A 20,776-nucleotide genomic window follows, 5' to 3' on the forward strand; every position below is an offset into this window, starting at 1 on the left:
AACGTCAAAACGAAGCGTAAACACTGAATGCAGAGAAATTTCTTATTGAAATGGAAAATTCAATAAGATTTCGCGTATTCTTGCCTTCTTAGGCAAATCATTTCCGCTGCTCGAACGAAAAGCAATCCAAGCCTCGGACACCCAGTTACCCAGTTACGCATTTCCCAGGACTCCAGGACCCCATAACCTCAGATCCTCAGATTCAGGGCCCAGCCCCACTGCCCCACAATAGGCCCTATAACATCCCAGGGCAGACAGAACAGGACGTTACAGGACAGAACAGTTTCCGTTTTCCGTTTCCCGTGCAAATATGCGAACTGGAAATGGCGAAAGCCAGGGGCGGAGGCCGAAAGGGTTGCGAAACAACTACGAAGGACTTGTCATCAGAATCGAAGACTAATGTACCCTGGCCAACAGGTTGTTTGGTAAGCATAGTATTTTCCAGACGTTTGGTAACGATTTTTTAAACCTATGATTAAACTACATTAGATTTCCCCTTTTGTTCACTTCGCTTGCTATGCATAAGCTTGGTTTATCATTCTGATTTTACTTTGTATAATATTCCTCCTTCCAGGGTATCAAAACATGGGTCGAGCTCCAGCGGTGGTGGCCTAAGTTGACATGATTTGAGCCGGGTTCAGTTACGGTTGGGATCTGGTCTAGCCGGCTTATTGGTCAGAGCCTGTCGATGATGTCGATGGCTTTTATGCGGAATGTTCGTGTCCGAGGGTTTTCCTCTCGTCTTCCATCTTTTTTTTTACAGTCTGCCTGCGTGAGGTTTTCTTTTTTGATTGTCAGTACAAAAGCTTTCGCAATGTCAGACAGAAGGCTTTCACTTCTAATCACTTTACAAGCCTTCGCGAAAACCTTTAAAAGCGGTAAATCTGTTTCGTGTGGTTTCGGAAATCTTTAAGGTCTTGGCAAGGGCGTAAGGTGATTTCATTTTCAAAATGTTATCCAATGAAGTCAACTATTATCTTTAATCAAAATTTATAGGTATAATTTAAACTTTCTTTGAGACAGAGATAGTATATTCTTTAGTGCTAATTGAAGACCTCTCGTAGAGTAAGCGTCGGTGTGCTTGAAGCCAGGATATTTAGGACTTTCCGCATTTTCCCCAAGCGCCTCCCGCCGCTGCCTTTCCGTCTCGTTTTCCCATCTTTTATGGCCTCGTAAACAGCACATAACACTAAACAGCCTGCCGAGGGCGGGTTCTAGGTCTAGGCCAACATGGAGAAGCATACACGAAATATGGAAAAATAAGAAGTTGTACGAGTATTCCGGGAAACTGGGCAATGTGCGGGAATGTGCGTGTGTGAATAAAATAGTTTTCGAGTATCCATTTGCATATTTAAACGGGTGAACTAAATGTTTTCACAGCCTCCGGTTTGCCTCCGTTAGCTAATGGCTTTCCTTTATACAATTTTGCTTGTCCACTTGTCGCACACGCCAAGTATTTGTATTTAATTTTTCATGTGCTTTCATTAAATAATAGAGAAATGGGAAACGCTGGACGAAGCTGCAACAGCTGCTGTCCTGCCGGAATAGAAGGACGAAGCTGCCCGCTTCTTGTTCGTAGTCCCTTTGGTGGCCAAGTTTGTTTAGGAAAATTCCTTTATCCAAAATCCAGGGAGGAAAAGCTTTTGGCTTCGATGGGGGAATTCTGTACACAGTCGCATACAAACGCACACTTCCTGATTTCCATATAAATATATATATATATATATATACGCATTTATGTATTAATATCGAATTGAGTTTTTAATTAAATACGCATTTCTGCCATACCCGTGTCCCCTTCAACGAGCTATATTTACAAAACGCCGTCAGATAGCTTTGAATATTTTTAGCGTTTTCTATATTAGTATCCTTTCAAAGAATGCCAGCTGAGTTCTGTGGCGTTTGGTTATACGTTTTTCTTGCCATTCCCTGTATTTATACACCGTAATCCGTGGTGAAAGGTTTTGACCCTGTCATTAGATTTGTTATTGCTGAAAGGGAACTTCGCTAGGGAAATGTGGAAGTGCTGCAGAGGTGCCATCTGCACTCCTATACAACTTATTTTTCCATTAAACTAAATGGTTACTTTCCTACAAAATCGAAATAAAACTATAGGACTCTATTTTTAAATATCAAATGTAATAGTTAATCTCCTTTAAGGTAGCTAATTGCAGTTCGTCTTTAAGGATTTATTTGCAAATACTCGTTGCTGGTTGCAGAAATGGAATTTAGAGGAAATTACAACTTGGGCAAACGCAATTTCGACAGTAATGTTGACATTAATGTGGCAACGTTTTCGCGGCAAGGAGCTCGTTCAATTGCCCAACTATTTGCACAGCTTTTTGCTTGAACCGCCAAAAATAATAAAAAGCCAAAAACAGCGTTATAAACTTGCTGGAAATGTTACAAAAATTCGGTGGGAAATGTTGATGGCTGTGCCTTTCAGGGGCAAAACATGGCGAAAAGTCGCCATTTCATATGCGATTCCTGTGTTGATTGCAATTTCCACGGTCGGGCCAAATGTAATTTGTTTTGATATTTCTATTTGACGGATTTCTGGTTTTTGCTCGCCCCAAAAAGTTCGCTGTTGTGGCATAACGAAAACCTGACATTTAAGTGGTTTGGTTAGTCTGCCTTTATTTATTAGACCATTGTCAAAATATGTTGTTAACAATTTTTGTAGTTAGTGACGCAGTAGAAACATCTCTTCCATCTTCGTCTCAGGGAAGGGCTCCAGCTTGTCGGCCATTGTCATTTATTGTGATTATATGCTGCACATGATGTCCCTTTCTAATGATGCCGCCATGTGTCGCCTGAATGCCCCTCTCTTCCCACTGACCTGTTTCACACCTCTCCCAATGTCGCAGGTCACAGGTGTCAATGAGAGAGCAAGAGAGAGAAGGGATTTAAGTTTGAGTTTTGTACGGCGTAGTTCTAAAGTTTACCTTAACTAATGCATAGCAAAGTTAAAATACTTTTAATAGAATATATTGCATATTGTTTTAATAATTGTAAGCCTTATTTTGAATAGTATTTTAAACCTCAGATAAAATCAGGTCATTTAATATCGAATGAAGTGCATTAGTTATTCGGCATCTAAGACGGGCATTCTCTGAATATTTTTATTTTTATGATGTTCCTTCATGTGCCCCAAAGGCAACTTTATTAGCCCTCTCTCTCTCTATCTACGTCTACCCGTCTTTTTCGAAATCCACGCAGTCGAGGACATTAATTTAATCGGCATGTCATTTCATGTTCAAAGTTTTACACCTTTGCGACAGGAGGCAGGATAACCATAAAATGCCTCTTGGTTTTGTCCCCATCTTAACCTGAATTTCCCCTTTCTTCCCGCTATTGCTTTTTACAGGCTCTCCAGCTTAATTCCCTTGTTTGGGTCGTGTTAAATGGGCTGGCACAACGGTGGAATGCAGGAAAGTTTACCACTGAAATTAGTTAAGTTTCTACTCACTCCTTACCTTAGTTGGCATCCGTGATTCCAGGCTCCAAATGAGAAACGTAACTGCAATTAGAAATCAAACAGTTTCCGCAATTATTAGCTGTAGTATTTATTTATTTCATAAACACGGTCAATCAAACATTTTCTAGATCGCTTATGAATTCTGTGAAAAATTGATTTTCGTTTAACTGCGCGTAGCATTGGCAAAATCATAATCGATTGTGGAAAACGTAGGGCAATCCATCAATGGTGAAAATTAGAGAAATGGAAGGGGAATTGAAAATGCAGTCATGTGAATATAAATATATATATAATATAGATGCTCAATAGTTATAATGTTAGGTTAAAGCATATTTTTGTGATGCCCCTGAGTTTTTCAAAGTAATAACAAATCACAATTAAGCAGAAAGTTTAATATTGTTTTTTTACGATCCGCAGCATAAAAATTCGGATTCTCATTTTTGGTTTATCGCCCAGTCTCAGTCGCAGTCTTTTTCTTGAGGGCAATATTATCGTTAACATTTTTCTGGCTTTGTTGGCCGTTGCTTGATTTTTATGAGTTTTATTATCCAAAAGCACATGGTTGTTCTTCTTGCCCGCCCATCGTTTGTTATTTATTTTGTTGTTGCTGTTGGCAGCTTGTTGTTTATGTTGTTTTCGCTTATGTTTTTATTGACAGTTATGACAGCCATTTGTGCTCGTTGTCATTGCAGTTTTCTTTGAAGTTGGCGGTCGAGAAGTGGGCGAAAAGTGGGGGGAATTCATTTTGATTTTCTTCGTTTCAATAAAAGCGAACCATATTCTTGTCATACCCTTTCATAAGCTCGCATCTATTCAGCTCAACTGATTTATCCTTAAGCAACTTAATCCTGAATTTTGAAGAAGTCCAAGCATAAAGACCACCCAGTTCATCTCCTGCTCTCTATGGTCTCAATGGTTTCCACCATTAAAATGCAACCGCAATAATATCAAATATTATTATGAAACGCTCAAAAGCTTGGGTATATGGAATTAAGCGAGCCATGCCACAATTAACTGTTGTTGTTGGCCATGTGGGCATGTGGCATACATCTACATCTACATGCATGGCAACAATCTTGGCCGCATTTTGTGGCTATGGCAACGATTGTGCAGCTCATTAGAATGGAGGAGGGGGGAGTGGGAGGTTTTTCACCGCAAAATTCCATCAACAGATGCAAATGAAATGGCAATTTGCAGCGTGTTCGCACAGCTATGGTCAAAATAATAGTAATGACCCGTTGCTCAATTATCCTATTTTCAAACAAAATTTGGGTGGGTACCTTAAGCTCGTAATCAGTTTTTGAAGATCCAAGTGCAAATGAGTTTTTAAGTCAGTATTTCCCAACTATTTGTTATAACAGAATGGGACATCTTCTATGTTAGGTACACATAAATGTGTTTTTTGTGATTTTGGGGGCGTGGCTGGAAGGTCCTTACTTCAATTAGGCGGCACACTCATAATGTACAATCTGCCAATTCTGCAAAGGGCACTCAAAGCAAACGAAAGGCAATGGGAAAAGTTGCTTGGCCAATATGCGTAGAATTGCCTAAAAATGTGTTTTTGGCTATGTCCGTCGAATGACTTGCACACGTCGTCCTGTGAATTATCCCATATCCTGGGGAGACCCTCATGATTAGAATAAAATGTGGCAGCTGTGAGATATGAGTGCACTTACAAGTTGAGTCCGAGCCAGCAGGACAATAATGAAGGCCGCACAAAGTGCAGGGGCGTGGCAGCTGACACTCGCACGCTTTTACACTGGCAGAAAAGGGAGAGGAAATCATAAAGGAACGAAAAGTATCAAATACAACTTTAATGCGGTTCGTAGAAAAGTGAATTTTGTAAAGTTTTAAGGTATTTCACTTTGAAATTTAATTAATGAATGCAGGCAGAGCATTAAAAACGTAATTTGCGCTCTGTGTAGATCAGCGATACTGAAGTTTTTATACCAGTCACCCCGGCCTCCACATTTCGCAAATTCCGAAAGTAATATTATTAAAATTACTCAGTTTTTGTTTGCTCACATGCAAGTTGCTTTCATTAAAGCCGCTTTTAGATGCCGTGGCTTCAGCGCACTTAAACCTCTTTTTCACTTTGTTAGGATATATCCAGGAAAATGGCTGTATATTTAACACAAAAAATGCGTCTCAAGAAAATGTGACGGTTGACACATTTGTACAATGGTGAAAGTAAAGGGCAACGCACAGTCACATCATATAAATTGGATAACCAGAGGTAAAGATAATCACTTTGGAGCAAAAATTAATAATTTTGGTAATATTCTACTGCCTTCAACAAAAATTAAATTTCGGCATAGACATAGTATTTACCATGTTTTATGGCACTACCTAATAACATAAAGGTAACAATATAGTTTTGCCTATGTCATCACAAAAACCGATTGGAACCCAGGAAAGTCAGGTCCTCAGCGCATGTTTCATTATTTTTTATGCTCTCACATTTCGAACAGAGTCTGGTGTCTGGAGTCCGCAGTGAGAACTAATCGAATCAGTCGAACGACTTTATATATATTTGAATAATCAAAGCGTCTACTGTTGCCCATTCCCCATATTTTCCTGATGAGTCGAGGGAGAGTACGATGGAATTGGTCCAAAAGGAAAAGGGGCTGATGGCCGTATGTGTCACAGTCAGTGTTCTCAACAAAATATATCGAAAACAGAGCATTTCTAGCTAACTCTTATTTTAGTGGAATTTCTCTGTTTAAATGTTAGTAAAATTTTTGATGGAAGTCCATTAACGTTTTGATTATGTAAAAAATTTTATGTTAATAAAATGCACCTTTATTTGAGAGGATGTCAAATGTACATTCAATCTGTATCGATATATATTAAATATATTTAAGTGACATATCCTGGAAAAAAGCAGATATATTCGAGGGTGGGCCAATTGGCACCACTGCCGCACTCGCACTCGCATACGCATTTCATTCCGATTCGCCTTTTTTGCTCCAAGTGGCACTTGAGCCACTCAAGTGGGAAGGTTGGTGGATACTACTATACTACTATATGTGTGGATAAATGAGTGGGACCCAGATCCCCTTGGTTATTCCTGCCCCTTTCTGCTACCCAATCGATACATCGAAGTGTGAAAATCCCGGCCAAAGGCAAATGAGCAATCGAATCGATTCGGGGAAAAAGGGCTTCAATTGAATATGAATTGACTGTTGGATTAATACAGCTTAAGCCCCTTGCGTTAATTTGTTGCAACAAACTAAGCGAAAATGGAATGGAAATTGCCCCGACAAAGGACAATATCTCTATTCCACTTTAGTTCCTTGGCCCGTTTTTATGGCCTCCAATATGCGGACATAACCATAAAACACAAATACCCAACCCGAAGCCAAACCCAAAGCCCAAACTACTAAATCCAATAGAAACAAGAGAGAACGCTATAGTCGGGTTCCCCGACTATCTGATACCCGTTACTCAGCTAGTGGAAGCGTGAAGGAGTGTCTTCAACACTGACAGTTTTTGGCGGCTTGTGGGCGTGAGAGTGGGCGTGGCAAAAAGTTTTTTGGCAAATCGATAGAAATTTACAAGACTAATACAAAAATGAAAAAATATCAAAACATTTTTCAAAAGCGTGGGCGTGGCAGCTTTAGGCGGTTTGTGGGCGTTAGAGTGGGCGTGGCAAAAAGTTTTTTTGCAAATCAATAGAAATTTACAAGACTAATACAAAAATGAAAAAATATCAAAACATTTTTCAAAAGCGTGGGCGTGGCAGCTTTAGGCGGTTTGTGGGCGTTAGAGTGGGCGTGGCAAAAAGTTTTTTTGCAAATCAATAGAAATTTACAAGACTAATACAAAAATGAAAAAATATCAAAACATTTTTCAAAAGTGTGAGCGTGGCAGTTTTGGGCGGTTTGTGGGCGTTAGAGTGGGCGTGGCAACATGAATCAACAAACTTGCGCTGCGTCTATGTCTCTGGAGTCTGTATGCTTAGTCTCAACTTTCTAGCTTTTGTAGTTCCTGAGATCTCGACGTTCATACGGACAGACGGACAGACGGACAGACGGACAGACGGACAGACGGACGGACAGACGGACATGGCCAGATCGACTCGGCTATTGATCCTGATCAAGAATATATATACTTTATATGATCGAAAACGCTTCCTTTTGCCTGTTACATACTTTTCAACGAATCTAGTATACCCTTTTACTCTACGAGTAACGGGTATAACAATGGAGGGTTTTGATATGTGGAGAGCATACATATGTGCCGCTAATGCCCCGCAAACGATGATGCGGGGATAAGAAAAGTCAACAGAGGAACAGAGGTTTTCCCGGGAGTCGACGCGCCTGATGACCTCCGAGTGATAAACTTAAGTTTAATGGAAATCGAAAAATGTGCAAACAGCAATGGGGAAAATGTGAACGCTCTTGAAGGGCTATTGCTTAACGTTTGCCTGAAATTCTAAATTAAACGAAAATATATATAAAAAATATTTCGAGAAATGGGCAGTCTTTCGAAGTGTGTATAAAAAAAATATATAAATTTTTAGAGAGAGGCAAACTCTAATTAGTTGTAGTACATACATATATGTATAAGAATTCGATGTAAAATAATGCTGTTAGCTAGAGGATTTTTATAGTTTTCATTGCCCCATAAACCCCATCCATTATTGGAGAGCACAAAGACAAAAACAGACAAGTCTTAAAAATAGAAAATATATTGCCAATGTAAGGATAAGTCGACAAAAAAAGAAAAAAACAAAGGAAAGATAAAGAACATAAAGAAGAAAAGAAAATCGTGTTTTTTTTGTGACCACAAATAATTACAACAAAATTGCAGTAGCCTCTGCTATACGATTTTCCCATTCCCCACACCCCTGTTTGGCTTATACTATGATCCTCATAGAAATGATAAGCCCTGGGAATGAACAAAAATATAATAGAAAGCAACCTAAAAACCCAAATGGAAAATTGCCAAAAAGTGCCGAGAAAAAAAACAAGTAAAAATATAGCCAGACCGGGGGGCGATTTTGGTAACCAATTTAGTGATAAAGTTATTCCCAGTTGGAAAACATTTGCGGAAGTTAATAAAGTAAACATGGGGCAGCAAATTGGAGCATCTTTAATATACATAAATTCGAGAATGGAGCACAGGAAATACACCCATTAAAATGATTGAGTTGAATGAACTAGAAAATTGTGTTGCTTCTAACATTTTGTTTTTTTTTTGGACATAGCTTCGGTGACGAGTCCTTGACTTTGGCCAGCTTCAATTGATTAGCCGCTTTGATGGTTTGATTGATGGCCATCTTGCGGAGGACACGTGCCGTCAACACAAACACCAATTAGTTATATAGTTTACCCACCCAAATATTTCTCTGTTTTCTCACCTCGATTCTGTTTGTTATTTGTTCTTTTTTGGCTTTTATCAAATGAAGTTCTATGAAGCTCGCTGTTCAAATAGATAATGGCTCTGAAGTTTGAGAGCACATGTAATGAATATTGTTTTTGTCAAGTTGTGTTTCCCTTTAAAAACTTTCAGTCTGTAGAGAAATCATTTCGGAAATGCTTCACAAACGTTCTTTTCTCACTGCAAGTGTGGGAGCGAGAGGGCGCGAGTAAGGTACTCGACGAAAATGAATGGCTTACAGCTGCTTAAACCAACTTAAAGAGTGAAGGACACGCTGGTGGAGGGTCCTTTAGCCGGGCTGTGGAGCTCAGTCACAAAGATAAACAGCCAACAAATTAAACTGAATTAAAATTGTGTAAAGTTGTGAGCGAGAGGCTCTTGAGCGGCGAGGACGGGTTAAGCGGCAGTGCCCTGGTGGCCAGCAAGGGGTTTAGGTCAGGTGGGGCAGAGGCCCTTTGGAAACTCCATAGAGTATATAGCATCCAGGGCTAACTAAGATTAATGAGCTGGCCACGGACGTCGACAACTTCGAGGCTAATGCCAATAAATGTGAGCAGGCGGCTTTCCCTTTTTTTGTATTTTTTTTTATTTTAATCCGATGATTTATAAACGCTTCGTGTTCTCGCTTTATTTCTACAAAATTCAATCATGAGTAAATGCGGCTCCCTGTGCCCTTTCGCAACCATTTGCCTCAACTAACCGCTGTCAGAAGCAGTTAAACAATTGAAGCCATATTTAGTTAGCATTTTGACTAATGTCCCGCAGCAAACCCAAAACTTCACTCAACTAGACTGACTGATGGACCATTTGATCGATGTGTTCCACTCAAAATACTCGCATAGAAAAAGTACATATATTTGTAGGGCAACAGCTTGGTGAAAAACAATAACGGCTGGAGACCAACCTCGAATGAAGTGAGCACATGTAATTAAATCAAACGGAATGAAAAGGAATGTTCGATGTTAATGAATAATGAATTGGTGCCTTAAGAATATATTAATTTTTTGTGTGTAAAAAAAGTTATCTTAAATCTTTAAATCCCTATTAAGATTGTAACGAAAGTGTTATCATTTAAATGACGTATCTATGATATAAAATTCTCCCATTAAAATGACACCACAAACTACAGTTTCAAATTCAACAATTTAATGGCTCTCATTCGCCGTTTTTCATGTTTAGTGGTTTATGGCTGTCATTTGGCTGATTACTCAGGTGAGTCCCAGATATTAAGCACTAAAAACATCGACGAACAGCATTATCCTTAATGTACTGCCACAAAAAGCAGTGTGGGGATATCCATTATAATTTAACACGGTGCCTTCAATTATTCATGGTTTTTGGTACCCGTTACTCGTAGAGCGATATGATGTGCAAATATTAAAAAAGTATGCCACCTGAAAATTTTCGACCCCATATTGTATACATATATGTGTTTATATAATTGATCAAGGTTTCAAAGGCTTTGCGTGGCGCCTATGTGTTTGCATATGCATTATCGACAGAGTACTTGATAGTCGACTACAGCATTTTATTTTTTTGTTCTGATAAAGTTGCAAAACTTGTCACGTTTATTTTCGTCTCTTTCTGGTCAGTTTGTCTGTCTCTGTTCAGCACTATCGCTGTCGTCGAGTCGTGAATTTTATTGAGTGAACTGTGAGGAGCAAAATCCAAGGGATAGCCAGAGATTGTCAATTGTGCAGTCACTTTGTCTTCTGACACTTTCAATGATGGCCACCAAATGCATCTTCATACCCGTCGTCCCTACTCATCGTCACCATTTCCACTCTGCATAGGGCTTCCATTTAAATTGTTTCGTTTGTTAAGAGAGCACGCACAGCATTTAATGCGAAAATTCACTGGAATTTCGCACACAACGCAAGCGGGTCAGACACTAGAGCATGGAAAAATGGGGCGAAATCGGGGAAAAGGGGCGGCTAAGTATGCAACATTTGTATGCAATCCTATTTTCTCACAAAAAATGTATATAAATGCAGAGCAGAAATATCCATTTGTGAATTGAAGAGGCAAACTGAGGCAAATTGAGTGAGGATTTGAGAGGCAAAATGGTTTGCTAAAACTTTCAGAAGTGCAAGTGTTGTAAGACCTAAGCCGGTAGTTGGTTTGGCATAAAATCCTTTTATTCATATTCTTTTCAAAACGCAAAATAAACTTGTTCATGAACTAGCAGAAGCATAATCTTCACTTTTCAAATTACTGTTCGATTTCGTTTAGTTTTATTCATATAAATATTTTCAGAAATTTACTTTGCACCGTAAACATTTATGAAACTCAGTACATTTTTCTTAATTTCTCGCAAATGGATTTTCCTTTAGTTATATTGATATTGATTTGCCGCCAGGTAAAAGTGAGAAAACAAAATCGAATGCGGAAAGCTTTTAACATTTCGCGAGCTCCCCTTGTTAAAAGAAAAATCCCCTTTTTTTTCCGCACCCCTTCATAGGCCCGCCCCTGGTCCTTAAAAGCCTGTGAAGGATCGGCAGGATGCCACTTCGTCGCAGTTTTCACCCGAGAAGTGAATTTAAGTGACAGCTGTCTGCGGCAACGCTGGTGGCGGGTAAACAGGTGCCACGCCCCCGACCATCACACCCTATGCTCCGCATACCAAGCACGGGGCGATCCCATTCTCACTGGGAAAAATACTTGTTGTTCGCAAAAACCAAACATATTAAACATGCTTAGTTGAGTTTTAAAATGGTGATAGCCTTGATGTCCTTAAGTTTTGAAACAGCCTTAGTTCTGTACCTTTGATTTAGCATATTGAGGTCACAACGAATCGATTGGATAGCTTGTGATTGCGTTTTCACAGTGTCTTGCGACTGTCATCCATTCTTTGGCATCCACAACGTTGTCGCTGCGTGCGTGTGCAAGTCAAATTATGTGGAAATGAATTATGACCCCTCTCCCTCCGTGGAGAGCAGCGTTTCCTCAGTGTTTCCTCAGAGAAGGCGATGCCAAAAAGCCACCGAAAATGCCCGGAAAAGCGTTTACGACGGAAAAAGCCAAGCAAAGTAGAGCGAAGTCTTCACAGCAGGAGCTTGCACTTGGGCTCATTAGCCTTCAGCACGCAACAGTGGAGCAAAAGGTATTTACTTTAATTTAAAACACGTTGAAATTGATTGAGATAAGGAAATACATAAACTTTAATTAAATTAGGCCCATTTATCAAATATTACGAATATTTACATTCTTAGGCGCTTGAATTTATACCCGTCAAACGAATATATTAAACAATATTAAAATAGTAGATTCCGTGTCACTGTGCCATCTTTTGTTGGTTGTTACAACGAGAACAGATTGCGATGAGGTAAACTCCCGACTATTATTAATACTTTGGCAAGCTCCATCCCCGCAATTTGTAAGCGGCTTTTTCTGTTCGCTCCGTTTCATTTTCATTTTGCACATTCACACGTTGCGCATACGCCGCGTGGCCCGCATGATTTATGCCACCAATTATCAGACGGTTATATGTATATGTGGTGGGAGTTATTGTTATGCTACAAAATATGAAATCTAATTAGCCAGAAAAAAGAAAATAACCAAACAAATATAAACAGAGGGCATCTGGAATAAAAAGGGGGAGATCGTTAGAAACAAAACATTTTTCTTTCATAAAATGCAGAAGGCAAAATCAGCACAAAACTTTCGGTTCAGCTATGCAAAAATTTGAAAATTTCAACTGTTCTTTGGTAGAAAGAGAACGGAGCAAAGGGTCATAAAAATATATATTTGGGGAGTTCCAAAAAAGTACGTTAAATGTGTAAAGAACAGCAACAGCAACAGTCGAAAAAGTTTTGCCAACAACATTTGTTTTTTTCTAGCTTGTCGTTGTCTGACTTAAATAACATTGAATAAGTTACTATAGTTAGTCGAGATTTTTTTCTTGGGTAGCAGCAGTAATTGCCGATTGAACTGTATAGTGACACTTGGTCCGTATTTTTAACGAATATACATTTTAAAAATGTATGAATATGTAAATTTGCTGATTAGCATTTAGAATGGTATCCGAATTTCATAATATTAGAGAGGGCAAGCCCCAGTAAAACTTTACTTGTGCACTACCAGTTTATTAAAAATGATTTTTATTTTGTTTCGGAAGGGCTTCTTCTACAGTTTATATCACCTTCATTAGCAAATTTAAGTCTCAAGAAAAGCCACTACTGCACGCAAGCTTTCAACGCAAAATGTCAATAAAACAATTTGCACTTGCGGGCGGTCATGAGGGGGTTACACAAGCTTTATTTGTCCTTTATCTTATTTGCTCCGTTTGCTGTCAACTTAAAAGCAAACCACAGGTTTAAAAAAATCAAACAGAAAAGAAAGGTAAACTCGGTTGCCAAGCTAATTTGTAACAACAAAAAATGGGTGCGGGGTATGCCGTCGTGGGTTAAACGGCCCCTCCAAAGCCACCTACTTAACCCCCGAGCTGCACTCTTTCACACTCCTGGGACTGCAAGGATCTCACGCTTGAAGGCGATTTGTGAGTGGCGTTTCAGTCTGTTGTGGTTTTATAACCGGCAACAAGGTGTTACACATGTCACTGTTTGTGCGGGGTCTACACCCAGGGTTAACATATTAGCAGCAAAATGAAGTAAATACAGAAAAACATATTTTTGAAGCTATACCATTTATGATTTATTTTCAGGTTAAGCTCTAACTCTTTACATATATTTTTCACATAAATTGCTTTATATAAATCTTTAATCTTTAGGACTTAGTAAAATAGTTAATTTTATGATTTGTTTTATGTAAATATCTCGGATATTAAGTGCTGCTTGGGACAACAGTGTGTCTACGTATCCTGTCTATATTTAATGGCAGCTTGCTTCTGTGTCATTCGAGTAACTTTGTCCTCGCCACCGATGTTGCTCCCCTTTCGCTATTCCCCCGCATTTCCCCCGCTTCTCCGAAACTTGTTTCATTTTCCACATACTTGGACGCATGTGAGGGTGTCGTATCTCGTTTCACGGCGCACGGAGCATGAAAAGCCCCTTGCCGCCATCATCATCATCCATCCCGACCGCTTCCCTTCATCTGCCACCAAAAAAATAACCGAATAGAAGAAACATATTTGATTTTGGTCTTTCGTTTTGGTATTTCGCTCAGTGTGCGGCTGGCGAAAGTGTCTTGCAAATATTTGTACCAAAAAATTGCGCACTTTATCGAATAAACTGGGGAACGATCAGGTGCCATCTCCCATTGGCACGTAGCTCAATCAATGCGAAACCCGACAAGAACCTCTCCTCACCAAAAATTCTTCCTTTTCTGGCGTTTATTGGACTGCAAAATGAAGTTGGCAAAGTTTCGCCCAAAACGGATACTGAAAGTAAAGCCAGTAAACGTACCAGCATAACCCGCAAAAAATTCAAATTCAATTCATCCTATGTTTTGGTTTAGTTGTACAGAAAAAAAAGTTTTCAAAAAAACGAAGATAAAGTTCTTTATCAAAAATTATACATTTTATTAAAGAATTATTATTTAAATCAAATTTATTTTCATTGTACAGAAAGTGCTTTTAATTTTTCCTCCCAACACTTGTCCCTTTATCTTTGCAAGTTTAAAGATTAAAAGAGTTGACTGTACTGGCCGTAATCAATTTGAGATCAGCAAACTTAATTTTGTCTTAAATTCAGTCGGACAGGTCTACTTCATGGCTTATTTGTTGCGTCTCCCAGGAGGCAAAAAAAGATGGGGAAAATGGAACATAGGTAGCCAAAGGTTGCAGGAAACTGGCAGCAAATACAAATATTTGCCATGAGGGCCAAGAAGTTGGGCCCGGATCGTCGGGATTTCCACTCCTGACCCGGCGACATAAAAACATAATCCACATAAAGCTTTTAACGTTTCCTAACAATGGCATTGCACCAAAGCTGCAAAAAGGTGGAAAAGAGAGATCCCGGCTTATATAAGGCTAACAAGACATACACACTTCTACTAAAACAGACAAAAAAAAAACTCCCACATACGACCGTAAAATTACACGTAAATTTCAGCAAATAATAAAGTGCATCGTCCAGTGTCCAAAGAGCAAACTTTTTGGCGCAATAAACTGAAAATATTTTCAAGCATTTGTTGACAAAGTTTTTAATTAGAAGATGATTGTTATTTAGAGCATCAAGTACTGGGAATTTTAAGAAGTATACAAATCCGAGTTTAAATGTAATCCCAGATTTCTATATAATCTATCTAATGATAAATTAAGACTAGAATTGTAGCACGCAAATGGGTAAAACAAAGATACTTGTGATGCATTAAATATACATCATACCAATTAAATATCTGGCTTATATTGTGTGGAATTTAACGCAATATAATTATTCTAGGTCCGTTTAAGGGTATTCCTATGGCCAACAAAAAATTGTTTTTCGATTTTGTGTTTAACTTTTCCATTGGCAAAAAAAGGAATAGGCAATGTTCAAATTGAATTATTTCTTTATTATTTGTGGGCAATTCAAGCGTAGTTTGGCGGCTTCTTTGGCCGCCTTTTGTTACTACTTTTCACATTTTGGGACTTGGATAAGTTCGGTGGGGAAATGCGGTATCGAGATGGGGGGAGATGGGGCTGTTTGATGAGTGGGAGGGATTAACTTTTGCCTGCCGCAAAACCGGCAAAACCTCAATTATCAACTTACAGCAGACAAAAAGGCGCTTAATTAAGTGAATGAGGCACGTTCGAAGCCTCGCCATTTTCCGTTTTCCCCGTCATGGAAAATGCCTTCGATCAGAAGCAAGTAGAAATAACCACTCCCCCCACCCAGTTTTTCGACCCCATTTTCAGAAAACTCCCCTACCGCCCATGTAATCTTAGACGTGTGTCGTTGTCAGAAGTTTTCTCTTTCTGCTTTTCCGCTGAGTCAGCCGGGGGAAAATGGCAACGTAATCTATGCACCGTCCATGGGCGTGGAGGCTAACTGGGGCAGGGGTCTGGGTTTTTCAGCGAGAACTATGAACTGAGAACTGTCATTTGCCATTGAGTATAGTTGTTATTACTGTTATTATAGTTTACACACACGCAGTTTCCAAATGATACATTGTTTTATATTCATGGCGAAAGTGCGGGATATCAACGATCATATAGGACAGTCTGTTAATTTTAAAGTTTGGATACCTAACAAAGTTTTGAAATAAATGTTTACCCATAAATGGAAATGAGATTGAAATGTTTCATTTTGTATGGTAAACAATTTTACCCTAACTGATTTTGAAGTTTTTTGCAAGCGTATTATTATTTTACACTTGCCCATTCCATGCTGCCATAAATAACTCTTTCTGAGTCTGTTGCGATTGAAATCTGGTTGGTCCGTTCAAGAGTATCCCTTGGGTCGATTATTTATGTTGACCCTTTGCCTAAATTCATTTGTTGTCTACGCTGTCGCAGCTTCTTCCCCGGTCCATGTTTTTCGTCTTTTTTTTATCGGAATTATGAGTTTGAACAAGCTGAAATGGGGGTTGTGGGTGCTTCATAGTTATCTAAACTTGTACAATTTGTTTGGCTCCACCCACCGCACTTGGCGCATTTACGCTTGGCAGTGATCTGCCTTAAGTGCCTTCAAGTGGATTAAAAACATGGCAAATACACGGTCGTGTTTTCCCTTCTCTATTTGGCTGTGTTTGTGTGTGTGTGCGAGTGTGTGTGTGGACTAAATGGAAATGTTTTTCACTTGTTTACCGTTCGGGGAAAGTGCGTACCCTCTTCACTCGGTGTATTCCCCTGCGAAGAGAAAAGAAGAAAAGGAGAAAAACAGCATTCAAATGCTGCAAAGGACTCAACTCTGTTACATCATGCATACGCCCCGGATGCCACTGGGTAACCCACCGGGTAACGGAGTGGAGTCCAACTTCTGGCTAATGTGTGTGGCCTGCATTTGCAGTTGTGCACCGAGTTGTTCATTAAAAGGCATTACAAGTCGATATCGTATGGCAGGTAATCCATGTGTCCTCGCAAACCGATTAGAGTGCAACTACTTATTTCAACTGGCTCAACTGCATGTTTAATGATCGATGATTGCACACGGTTTGCCATCATTAAACGCCATACAATTTAAAGTAATGTTGCAGCAGATGTAAACATAAACATTGTTACGAAGCCCATGTATTCTTAAATTTAATTTCCTAGCCCAGGCTGAAAGTTATCTCCACATGGCCAAAAGATTCATTATCTTCCGCCAGCTCTGAACCCTTTGTTGCCAGAGGAGAAAAGCTAATTAAAGCGAGGCCCTGGCTTCATGAAAGAAAAACACAGGCAAAGGCCCGACATGATGAAATGATGAACTTTTCGCACAGCTCACAGCAAGTCCAAACAAAATTATTTTTGGCAATGTTTGCCAAATGGGGAAAACTGAAAATAAGTGGTATGTATAAGGTTGGGTGATGATCCCACATTTTTACATTACATTTTTAGACATTTTATTGTTTAAAAAAGTACTTGTTGATTTATATATCCATTAGCTAATATTTTTAGTTTTGTAATATCTTCAACGACATGAAAATTTGCTATGCGAATTTTCAAGTCAAAACATACTTAACTAGGCCTAACATACCTTTCAGCGTCACTTTTGCAAAGGGATTCGTTTGACCCCCGGTATTTTCCACATTAATTGGCAAACTTTGTCGAAACGGGGCTAAGCAATTATTATTGAATTGCTTTCCTTTTAACGGCTTTGCCCTTGCTTTTCTTTTGTTTTCCTACCAATCCAGCTCTGTCTATCCAGCTTTCCCGCCTCCATCTTCACTTTCATTTGCCGCACTCTACTTACTGGCGTTAACCAAGTGTGATTACATTTTGCTTCTAAGCGTTTTCTCGGTCAAGCTAGAGGGCCGAAAACCACCGCACTTAGCCGTAGAACCCAATCAGTTTTTCTTGTTGACAAATGGCTTATGGCACGTGCCTATACCGCGTCCTACCCCCTGCACAGGAAACTGCCAACGCCACTGACAAAGAGCATTTTGCTACTTTTCACAAAGTTTCAAATACAATTTTTTCAAAAAGCCAGGACACATCGCAAAAACTTTCCGCAGGCCATAATGGCAGTGAAAAATGAACCACAACCGTGGAAAAGGCAATGCGGCAGGTGAAAATATTATGAAATATATGAATTTGTATACAAATAAAGTTGATAAAGTTGGCTTAATCTGAGGCACAAGGTCCGCCGGCGGAAAAGCTCCCTGACTTTGTCTATGCAATTTCCCAGCGAATAAATAAATAAGAAAACTGTCAGGTGCCGCTTCAGTTTAAGGGGATCACCATTGAAGAGAACCAAAAGGAACCGACAAGAAGAACCGAGAACAGTTTAAAATAAATCCAGCCAAGTGACCCGCACGCAGCAATGGAAATTTGTCACCAAACAAAAAAAAATGTCAAAATACAAATACAAAGTCGAAAATAAAAACAAAGCGCTGAAAGAACAAAAAAATGTCGCGACATCGTCTAGTCAAATTGCAAGTGATTTGACTCAGGCTCCAGCAGAGAGCAAAGACTTTGGAAAAAGGCGGTGTTAGAAATAGGGTGGAAAATGGGGGCGGGAACAAATGGTGTTCGGTAACACTGACGGCGGGCCATTGACACATGACAATGGAAAATTTGCACGTTCAAAGTTCAAGCAAACAAGTCAATTGGCTGGAAAGCTGATGAAAAATAGCGGTATTCCGCTGGAAAAAGTTGGCAACGCATGTGAATTGCGTCATAAGCTAAAGTAAGGGTTGAATTCAAGGATTTCCCTCGCAACTTACATTTCTTCTAGAAACTCGTTTCTCTTTACATTATATTATTTTACAGTTAAGTCAATATTTAACAAAGGAAAACTCGCCGTCCGGGCAAAAAAAATTTAAATTCATACTGCCGCCAAGCAATGGCCAACTAATCCAGCACATTAACTGATTTTTCTTCAGCCATTTTTTTTCGGCATTAGCATTTTCATTGGGTGCGGGAAAAACCCAGAGAATTGCCTGAAACACGCTCTGCACGATGCATATTTTCATAAATTTATTTAAGTGCTGGCAATTTTCCGTGGGTCTTGGGGAAATGTAATGCACTCTGGACAATAAATTTGTCGCAGCTAAGCTAAGTTGCGTGCATTTTGTTCAAAATCCCAGCCGACGGAAAATGAAAAGCTTTGGCCATAGAAGAGCTGTAGCAGCAAACAGTGGCCGACTTTTTGGCAAAGTCCTAATAAATTCATTGTAAGTCGAAAAACTAAGAAGTTGGCTGGTTAAATTAAAATAAATTAGCATTCCCCTCTTTTAACGTATTAAGCTTCACTTTCCCCTTCCAAGTGTTTTCCCATTGTTTGCTCTTGTGTAAATTGGAAAATTAAGTTGGCATTAGTTCTTGGTTCTTGGCTCGTAAAACAATGGCGAAAAGTGACAGACGCAAAAACGGAAGATAAAACTGAGCTACAGGAAAATGCAATTAAGGCAAGTCACAAGCTTCTCTGGGAAATGGGGAAAAACAGTCAGCTGGGAAATGACCACATACACCTGTGGTGGCCTGAATTCAAGGCAAAAAAGGAAATGCACAGTTTTAAAGCCTGATAAGTATAGCGCGAAAATGGAAGCTGCTCAAAGATGAATATCAAATAATAACTTTATTATTTTATTTAACCAAATACTTGATCGCATGACATCCATCATCCATTTTCGCAAAGCGTTTAACACTTTTCTCTCGGCTTTTCCTGTCACGCGGCTCACTTGCGGCGGCCCATTTTGGCCAGAAGGAAAAACATTTTCCCCGTAAAAGCTGCACTTAAGCTGATGCTGGCTGCATACTATTTTAATTAGCAGCCGTCGCTCCGGCTGCAAAAAAAAAAAAAAAAGAACCAAAGGCAAACGCAAACGCAAAACTGGCGGAGATGTTGATGAAGATGATGATGACGATGGAAAGTGTCGTATGCCTGCCAGCTGTCTGTTCCGCCCACCCACGACCCCTCTGGCTTTCCACCATTTTAGCATGTTGGCGGGAAAAGCAGCTGCTGGGCTAAAAGTTCAGCTGGACAAGTATAGCGTACAACACAAAGGATGGATGGTGAGGCACTGGGAAAATATCATGTATTATGAAACAGGTTTAAAAAAAATGTTTGTAATAATGCTATTGAATTACAGGTATAAAGAAATATTAATTTTTCACTCTTTGCAAAATGTTTTTAGATTCTTTGTACATTGTTGTGCTTTAATTTATTTTGTTTTCAAGATATTTTACAGTGTAGAGAGAGGGTAGAAAGGCAAACCGCTCGACGCGTGACTCTCGCTTAAAAGCGTTTCACGTTTTCTTTTTGCACCACTTTCCCTTCAGTTTTCTTGTTTTTGCATGTCACTTAAGCAGGTTGACTCTGGCAAACCACACAACCACACAACCACCCAACAACCTGAAACCACCTACAGACACCTACAGCCACCCAAATACACCCAAGTCCATCCAGAACGACCCACCTGCGTGTTCTGTGACCAAAAAACATTGCCCGTTAGCGTTGGCGGGCGTGGATATTATCGTTAATTAAATTTATGACAGAGCTTCGGGAAACGCGCCAAGAAATAGAGCGGAACTACTTTGTTCTGGTCAACACTTTCGAGTATAACACAAGAGTGAATGCTGTAGTCAAATGTGTCGTGACTATTAGATACCCGTTACGCATACGTCGCACACAGCAGACACCCGGGGGTGTTACAAGTTTTTTGATTAACACATGATATAACAATTTTGTTCACTGCACATGCAACTTTTTTAATAAGTTTCACCTAACTGAAGAGCAAATTAAATGTTTCAGATAGTTTAAATGATCTGTGGAATTTACCAGCAAATTTTATATAGGCGGAAAGCACTTTGAATTTTTCACTACAATCTCGTTGCTAGTGTAGTATGCATAATGAATTTTGTGTGGTAATTAATTTTCGACTTGTGAA

The 20,776-nt window shown here is 39.4% G+C and overlaps 1 protein-coding gene across 1 annotated transcript in view; it reads right to left on the reverse strand.

Annotated features, from left to right (window-relative positions):
• The window catches only part of LOC6524306 (allatostatin-A receptor), a 72,520-nt gene that overhangs the window by 31,564 nt on the left and 20,180 nt on the right, over window positions 1–20,776 (reverse strand). Inside the window, exon 2 of the mRNA XM_002100129.3 lies at window positions 3,477–3,520. The gene's annotated coding sequence lies outside the window, so the exon portion shown is untranslated. The remainder of the gene's footprint in view (window positions 1–3,476; window positions 3,521–20,776) is intronic.

Source organism: Drosophila yakuba, chromosome X (assembly GCF_016746365.2).
Source record: "Drosophila yakuba strain Tai18E2 chromosome X, Prin_Dyak_Tai18E2_2.1, whole genome shotgun sequence".
Lineage (NCBI taxonomy): Eukaryota > Metazoa > Arthropoda > Insecta > Diptera > Drosophilidae > Drosophila > Drosophila yakuba.